The sequence below is a fragment of the Littorina saxatilis genome, unplaced genomic scaffold (genome assembly GCF_037325665.1).
Source record: "Littorina saxatilis isolate snail1 unplaced genomic scaffold, US_GU_Lsax_2.0 scaffold_1482, whole genome shotgun sequence".
Lineage (NCBI taxonomy): Eukaryota > Metazoa > Mollusca > Gastropoda > Littorinimorpha > Littorinidae > Littorina > Littorina saxatilis.
In genome coordinates this window covers 7,750-17,500 of record NW_027127956.1, presented here as the reverse complement: position 1 = coordinate 17,500, position 9,751 = coordinate 7,750, and positions in this window count along the sequence as shown.

Sequence of the window (9,751 nt, the reverse complement as noted above, 5' to 3'; positions counted from 1 at the left end):
TGTATGTGCGTGTGTGTTTGTGTGTGTCTGTCTGTGTGTGTGTGTGTAGAGCGATTCAGACTAAACTACTGGACCGATCTTTATGAAATTTGACATGAGAGTTCCTGGGTATGAAATCCCTCAGTGCACCAGGATGTCTCAATAACTTAAATAATAATACGAGAATGTATAACGCGCACATATATCACCACAAGGCGACTCAAGGCGCAATCACACATACTTGTTTTGTGTTTTTTTGTTTTGTTTTTTGTTATCACCAAACTCTTTGCTATGCAGATGAATTTGACCCTGTCAAACCCAAAATGGCTCAACAGCAAGAAAATCGATGAATGTTCACCTGCCGACGTGATAGATCACATAATTGGAAAGTGTGTTATGCGATGTATTTCCCTGTCCTCTTTACCTTGTGACAGCATACAGGCGTATGATGTTGAACATTCGAAGGGCTAGAACCGGTCAATATAAGCGGACACACCCCCAACAAACATTCTAAGAAAACTGCAATGCTCGAACACGAGCTTCGTTTACTACTGGGAATTACGTTGTTACGTTGCGTGGGTATGGATTTTTGCCTGTTACGGGATGTATTTATGGGGATGTTGGGTTCCAGAATAACCCCAGTGATCGTGACCACGGAAAGATCAAAACATTGTGGCTTCTGTGTTCTAACGTTTCATCTTGTAAGAAATAGAACAAAGGCAAAAAAGGAAGATGCTAACAAACGTTAGGTAACTCGCTCATTTGACATGTTCCAAAGATAAACATATCGACAGCGTTGATAATAAATGAGTAAAACTGTACTTTTTTGTGTGTGTGAGCGTGCGTGCGTGGGTTTTCTGCCTTTTTACATTTAGTCAAGTTTTGACTAAATGTTTTAACATAGAGGGGGAATCGAGACGAGGGTCGTGGTGTATGTGTGTCTGTGTGTGTGTGTGCGTGAGTGTGTGTGTAGAGCGATTCAGAGTAAACTACTGGACCGATCTTTATGAAATTTGACATGAGAGTTTCTGGGTATGATATCCCCAGATCATTTTTTCATTTTTTCGATAAATGTATTTGATGACGTCATATCCGGCTTTTTGTAAAAGTTGAGGCGGCACTGTCACACCCCCATTTTTCAATCAAATTGATTGACATTTTGGCCAAGCAATCTTCGACAAAGGCCGGACTTTGGTATTGCATTTCAGCTTGGTGGCTTAAAAATTAATTGATGACTTTGGTCATTAAAATTCTGAAAATTGTAATTACATTTTTTTTATAAAACGATCTAAAATTACTTTTATTTTATTCTTCATCATGTTCTTATTCCAAAAACATATAAATATGTTATATTCGGATTAAAAACAAGCTCTGAAAATTAAAAATATAAAAATTATGATTAAAATTAAATTTCCGAAATCGTTTTAAAAACAATTTCATCTTATTCCTTGTCGGTTCCTGATTCCAAAAACATATAGATATGATATGTTTGGATTAAAAACACGCTCAGAAAGTTAAAACGAAGAGAGGTACAGTGAAGCGTGCTATGCAGCACAGCGCAACCGCTACCGCGCTGAACAGGCTCGTCACTTTCACTGCCTTTTGCACTAGCGGCGGACTACGGTCATTGTGAAAAAATGCAGTGCGTTCAGTTTCATTCTGTGAGTTCCACAGCTTGACTAAATGTAGTAAATTCGCCTTACGCGACTTGTTGTCTTTTGTGTTCTTGTTTTTCCTGATGAAGCTTTCATAGGCAAAAATTCGTACGGTCTTGTGTCGTTCTTGTTATCGGTGAGTATGTACAGTAATCCTTTTTTTTTCTTTTTTTTACTTTGTTCATCTTACCACAGTCACTTCGTTGTTTAGATTTGGGATATAATATATGCTTAAACATCGTTCTGTTTTCTTTTTGATTTAACTAATATATTCAATGATGCTTCCTGTTCAAAAGAGTGATAAGTATGACTCAGTGCCAACAGATGCGCATGGAAAGTGGACAATGGGTGGTGAAAAAAAAAAGAAATCTGAACAGAGACGGGCATTTCTTTGAAAGACACATGACTGAGTATCAGTGTGTGAAATTACAAGACAATAGTTCAAGTCAATCAATCAATCAATCAATATGAAGCTTATATAGCGCGTATTCCGTGGGTACAGTTCTAAGCGCTTGTCGAAGAGTTGTCAACACAGGACTAACAAAGAAACTAACATCTTCAGACGGACACGAACCCTATCACACACTAGCAAACCCTGATAAACATACAATGTACACATCAATAGCTAGGTCCAAACAAAATAATATTAAGCACAAAGAAAACACCTCTCACAGAGCACAGCACAAGAATGTCTTTTGGGGCACAACACATCACGTCGAGCATGAAAGTCGCAGCCAGCTACGGGAAGAACTGAGTCTTCAACCTACTCTTGAACGCGTCAAGAGAGGGGCTCTGGCGAAGCTCAAGCGGCAGGGAGTTCCAGACGGAGGGGCCCGCGGAGGGAAATGCACGCTGACCAGCAGATGCGAGTTTCGAGCGAGGGATGTGGAGGCGGAGAGGGTCAGCAGCAGAACGAAGGGGACGGTCGGAGGGCTGGGTGTACTTACAAGTATTGTAAGAGAACCTACAGTTTATCTAAAACCTGACTTTATATAAGCTGTGATGACGGGCGTCATTTCTTACGACAAAAATAGCAACCGATAGAAAACCGTCGTTATAAAACCGAATATACGCAAGATACAAAACATCGCCAACGACAGTGCGCGCTTTCACAAAAACAAATATTCCTTTACAAAACACACATGTGTTGGAAAACATTTCAACCTCAAATGTAAGCTTTTTGTCTGAAAATCACAGAGATATGAAATGTAAATATTCTGCTAGTGCTACTAAAACACCTTTCATCCTATTGTTTTCTTTTGCAACATATTCCCACTATGCTTTGTTAACACGTAACACTATAAATTTGCGATTTCTCGCTCAAACGTCGACTTTAAAATGACCTGTTTTATTGTTTTTGCATTCCACCACCCAATTAGGACGACCTGCCGAGAATAACAAAATGCTTTTACACTAATTGAATCATGGCTGTTAAAACACACTGCACATGATGGCACAAAGGTTGGCACAATAAGTAGTATACAGTCAAGTACAATACATGTGTGTGCGTACTAATTATGTGGAGCAAACATCTAAGATTGTTGTTGATAACGATAGTGTCATTTGAATTGTGTATTGTGTACGTAATTGTGTTGCATTTATTTAAAGTTTATTTGTTGTTAAATGTGAAATTGTTGCTTTTATTAAGATTATTATATTTAAGATTGATTTAAGGCGCTTACGTTGTGTATTGTTGCTGTTATTAAGATGATTATATTTAAGATTGTAAGGCGCATATAACTATTTTAGGATTTCCGCCCAATAAATACCCTTATTATTATTATTATTATTATTTAAGTTATTGAGACATCCCAGTGCACTAAGGGATTTATAGAGCAAATCGAGAAAATTCATTATTGAACGAAGCGCATAGCGCTGAGTTCAATAATTATTTTCGAGATTTGCTCTATAAATCCCTTAGTGCACTGGGATTGTTTCAATAACGATATTGTCAGTACCGCCAGATAAAAAACGAAGATTCAAAACGCACATTTTGCAACGCGCATTTGGATAGGCGTAACTGTGTGGTCAGGTTTTGTGTCAGATCTACTTTTGTGTGGGCTGTCTCAAGTGTGTCGTGCTTTCGTCACACGCAAACTCTTGTTTTAATTTCTGTTGGTAAATTCCAGTGTAGCGTCGTTGAGCTAAAAAGTGATGATCTTTCATAGAGACCTCATTTAAACTCGGAGAAAGGACTGTGCTCTTAGTTATTTGCGATTCGAAACCTTCATCGAGCTTCGACAGATTGACTGTGCAGAGTGTTGCCCCTTGAATTGGTTAACCCCCAAGGTCGACGGTAAGCACATTTTCAAAATAAATGTGGCATGTTTCTCGTGTGGTATCTTCACTCATCGGGGAGTCTGGTACTAAATATGAACAGTAAGAATGCTCTGAACCCTACACGTATTATATCCCCATCGTTTTATCGTTCACATTTGCCTAACATGTTAATTTGCTGAGCGGGATTTATGTCGTCTGCTAGGCTATGGCACTGAGTCTCATTTCAAAAACAAAAATTTGTCTGCACGCATGAGGCAGGCTGGTAATAAGTCTTAGGTAAGAACGTTCTAAACCCTACACGTTTTCGATTCCGATTGTTCTTGCCTTGAAATAATAATTCGGAAAACATTCATTTACTGAACAGATGCAGTCGTATTTCAGTGTAGTCTGCTACGTGCTGATCTAGCTGCTACGTTATCGGAATAACACTTGTGTTTTCTGTTAGCTGCTGGGAATTGTATACTAACTCATCATTTGGTAATGTGGATAATAAGCTACATGCCACTAACATGGCATAATTATGAGAGGAATCTTCGCAAGTCGAAACTGAAAAATTAGACACAACGGGTTCTATTTTTAGATCAGTGGCAACTGTGGGCACAGGCGCATGCAATCTGTCAGAAAAAAACCCACTTCTGCTTTAATTGAAAAGCAGGAAATTTATGGTCATAATCATTGGTATTGTGGAGAATATAAGCTACATGTCATTAATTAATTCTGAGGATGAGAGTACAGTCTCGCTTTGGCAAAGGGTGTAAGAATACGCTCTGTGGAAAAGTTAGCGCACTCCAAGAGTGCGCTAACAGATTTAAGCGCATCGCCATTAGCCAATCAACTGGTTCACATCAGTCATGTGACACCAGTACTTACTGACAATTATTATTATTATTATTATTATTATTATTATTATTATTATTATTATTATTATTATTATTATTATTATTATTATTATTATCATTGTTATTTAAGTTATTGCGACATCCCAGTGCACTAAGGGATTTATAGAGAAAATCGAGAAAATTCATTATTGAACGAAGCGCATAGCGCTGAGTTCAATAATTATTTTCGAGATTTGCTCTATAAATCCCTTAGTGCACTGGGATTGTTTCAATAACGATATTGTCAGTACCGCCATAGAAAAAAGAAGATTCCAAACGCACATTTTGCAACGCGCATTTGAATAGGCATAACTGTGTGGTCAGGTTGTGTAATAATAATAATAATAATAATAATAATAATGCAAACTTTTATAGCGCTATTCTAGAAAAATGTCTACTCTTAGCGCTTTACAATACATACATCGACCAAGCATACTATACACGCACAGGCAAAGAAACCGACCAAACATAACCAACAAACTATACATGCACAGGCAAAAAAAGCGACCAAACATACAATACACGCACAGGCAAAGATAACGACCAAACATAAGCAAACATACTATGACCAAACATAACCAACATACTATACGTGTACACTAAAGATCTACTTTTGTGTGGGGTGTCTCAAGTGTGTCGTGCTTTCGTCACACGCATTTTAATTTCTGTTGGTAAATTCCAGTGTAGCGTTAATCTGAACAGTGATGATCTTTCAGAGAGACCTCATTTGAACTCGGAGAAAGGACTGTGCTCTTCATTATTTGTGATTCGAAACCTCCAGTCGAGCTTCGACGGATTGACTGTGCGGAGTGACTCCCCTTGAATTGACTCAAAGCGGGACTCGACAGTTCGCACATTTTCAAAACAAATGTTTCAAAACAAAACATATTTCTCTTGTTGTATCTTCACTCATCGGGGAGTCTGATACTAAATATGAACGGTAAGAATGCTCTGAACCCTACACGTATTATATCCCCATCGTTTTTTCGTTCACATTTGCCCAACATGTTAATTTGCTGAGCGGGGTTAATGTCGTCTGCTAGAGCTACCTGGGCAATCGAACCACTGCAGTCTGCACTGTGTCTGCACGCATGAGGCAGGCTGGTAATAAGTCTTATATATGGTAAGAACGTTCTGAACCTTACACGTTTTCGATTACGATTGTTCTTGCCTTGAAATAATAATTCGGAAACCATTCATTTACTGAACTGATGTAGTCGTATTTCTGTGTAGTCTGCTACAGAGTCGATCGAGTCAGTCTTCCAAACTGGTCTAGCTGGTACGTTATCGGAATAACACTTGTGTTTTCTGTTAGCCGCTGGGAATTTTATACTAACTCATCATTTGGTAATGTGGATGATAAGCTACATGCCACTAACACGGCATATGAGAAGAATCTATGCAAGTCGGCGAAAATTAGATGAAACACAGCGGCTTCTATTTTTAGATCACTGGCACTGGCACAGGCACATGCAATCTGTCAGAAAAAACCCACTTCTGCTTTAATTGAGAAGCAGGGAATTTATGGTCATTTGGTATTGTGGAGAATATAAGCTACATGTCATTAATTAATTCTGAGGATGAGAGCACAGTCTCGCTTTGGCAAAGGGCGGAAGAATACGCTCTGTGGAAAAGTTAGCGCACTCCAAGAGTGCGCTAACAGTTTTAGCGCATCGCCATTAGCCAATCAACTGGTTCACATCAGTCATGTGACACCAGTACTTACTGACAATTAGTATTATTATTATTACTAATCATGCATCGCTCAGAATGAAAGAGACGATATTTTGTTCATGACCGATGTATATTGAACAAATACCGATCGTCTTTCCAAGCAGATTTAAAACAAAATAGCTGGAATATAATTCTACAAGCAAAAAGTAATAGAAATAACCAATCCAGATGGCTCTCAAAATACAGTTTTAACCTAATGCTCATTGTTTTTTTCCTGTATTTGTTTGTTTGCTTCTGCGTTTTCTATTCATTCACTTGTCTGTTTGTTACTGCGTTCAATCTTTCTTTCGTTTTTTGTTTGTTTGTAATGGCTGTGTTGTTGTTACTGTTGCTATTGTTGTTGTTGTAGTTGTTGTTGGTGTTGGTGGATGTGGTGGTGGCGGTGTTGTTGCTGTTGTTGTTGTTGTTGTTGTTGTTGTTTTTTGTTGTTGCTGTTGTTGTTTCTTGTTTTGGCTTTGTTAGGTTAGTTAAGGTTTGGTTTGGTTTGAATTGATTTGTTTCTTTAGTTGTATACCTTGCTTACTTGACAATTTAATAACTGTAAGGCGGGGTTGAGATTTTAACCTCACTATCACATCTTGGAAAGCAACGCACGCCCCGCCAACGCAGTTTACAAGTGCATGTAGGCGTGGCGTCGGCTCAGCCGAGCGAAGCGCAGTAATCGCTTTAAGTGCAGCCACAAAGCAGCCACAAAGCTCCATCGCTTCTCTCACAAAGCAGTTTCATCAAGGGAGGCCCATACACAGAAGAGAGAAGGTCTTAGAATTCTGGAATATCTGTGATATATGCTCCTCATATTCAAAGTCGTATGGACCTTTCTGTGAAGACGCTGCTATTTCTTCTTCTTCTTCTTCTTCCTCTTCGTTCATGGGCTTAGACTCCCACGTTCACTCATGTTTTCAGCACGAGTGGATGTTTACGTGTATGACCGTTTTTAACCCGCCATTCAGGCAGCATACGCCGATTTCGGGGGAGGCATGCTGGGTATTTTCATGTTTCTATAACCCACCGAACTCCGACATGGATTACAGGATCTTTTCCGTGCGCACTTGGTCTTGTACTTGCGCGTACACACGAAGGGGGTTAAGTCACTAGCAGGTCTGCACATAAGTTGACCTGGGAGATCGGACAAATCTCCACTCTTAACCCACCAGGCGGCAGCGACCGGGATTCGAACTCACAACCTTCCGATTAGGAGGCCGACGTCTTACCACCACGCCACTGCGCCCGTCAGTTAGTATCTGCAAAAGATCGCGGGTGTGCCACGCTTTTTGGTGAAATTATAGGGTGTCGGTTTGCTATGCTACATTGTATTTCTGTCCCCAGTACTAATGACTATTTGGGACACGATTTGTTGATACGCTGAGGGTGTCGGTTTTGGACATTGCCAGTTTGCGAAACTAGCGTATGAGTTTGTACTAAACTTGGCCAAACAATTATTGCAACAAATTTCAAACACAAATTAAAGCATTAATTCCCGTGTCATTTCATTAAAACTGTATATGCCAGTTACGGCCGTTCACTTAACCTTCAGGAACACCTTTTGGATTAAATATTTATTTTACAGGGATCACGTGACCGCCGCTCAAGTAAGGGTACCCTCAAAATCGACCAGAAAAAAACGGAAGAGCCGAAGGAAAAAAAAATAATCACAATAGCCATAACTTTGCAACTTTGACATACGAGAAGAAAGTCAAACCAATTATCTACCCTGAACAGATTGTTTTGTTTTGCTACCTTGCGTGTTTCGCGTGCTATGCTATTCCTACTGATGCAGGTGTCGATCGCAAGAGCGGTCAAAACCGGGACGCTTTATGTCCATTTTTATGGGTATCATGTCAAAAAGCGCTACATTTTAGCAATGACTTGGTGGATTTCTTTGAAACTTTCAGAATATTTTACTAACATACTCGAAATACTTCGTGCAAAAGTTTGGATCGTTACGGTTGTTTATCCAGATGTGACGCAATGTTTAGGAAAATGTTCTTAAACTCGTCATAGGATTGTTCACAAAAATTCATGACTTTGCATATCTGCAGATAAATGATTGATACAGATTTTGTCCAAGTTTCATTTGCGTGTAGCCGCTGGCGTTTATTTGCTAGTCATGCAAACACATGAGAAAAAAATGGAACGTTCACGTTGTTTCGCGCTGACAGCTGTTATCGCTGGGTGCCTCTTAAAACATGCTACGGTCACGCTTAGCTGCGCATCGCTGTGGCGCCAGAATCATCGCTTAAATATCAAGCGTGTTTACAGGCCTAGCAAATTTGTGTCAGTGCTTATATGCACATAAAACTTCCGCAGTGTGTGTATCAATAATTTTTCTAATGACATGCAAAGTCATGAATTTTGTTGACCCAAGTAAACAATGCTATGACGAGATTTAAAACTTCTTTTGAAAAATTGCATAACATTTTACCAAATACCTGTAACAATCCCTAATTTCGCATGACGTATCTCAAGGATGTTGGTAAAATATTCTAAAAGGTTCAAAGCAATCCACCTAGTCATTCCTACAGTGCAGCCTTTTTTGTGATGATACCCCTAAAAATTGACGGAAAAAGTCCCGTTTTTGACCGCTCTTGCGATCGACACCTGCATCAGTAGGAATAGCATAGCACGCGAAATACGCAAAGTAGCAAAACAAAACAATCTGTTCAGGGTAGATAATTGGTTTGACTTTCTTCTCGTATGTCAAAGTTGCAAAGTTTTGGCAATTGTGATTTTTTTGTCGATTTTTCATTCGGCTCTTCCGTTTTTGTCTGGTCGATTTTGAGGGTACCCTTACTTGAGCGGCGGTCACGTGATCCCTGTAACAGAAATATTTAATCCAAAATATGATCCTGAAGGTTCAGTGAACGGCCGTAACTGGCATATAAAGTTGTAATGAAATGACACGGGGATTAAGGCTTTTATTTGTGTTTAAAATTTGTTGCAATAATTTTTTGGCCAACTTTAGACTAAAACCGTAGTGTATCAGTTTGTGACAGGATAAGACTATAGTCAACTCAACTCAGCTCAACCTAATTAAGCTTCATTTTTTTATGTATTTACAATTGCATCTGCGACATTCTAAAACTGTGATCAGTCTACAACACCAGAGTGTCAATTTACGAGAGGTCGAGCCACAAGCGATAGCATACCGGTTTGTAACAGTGACAGCTCCAGCCATTGGTGTGATGCTCTATATTAGGTATAGGATACTAAGTACGTGCTAAGTCA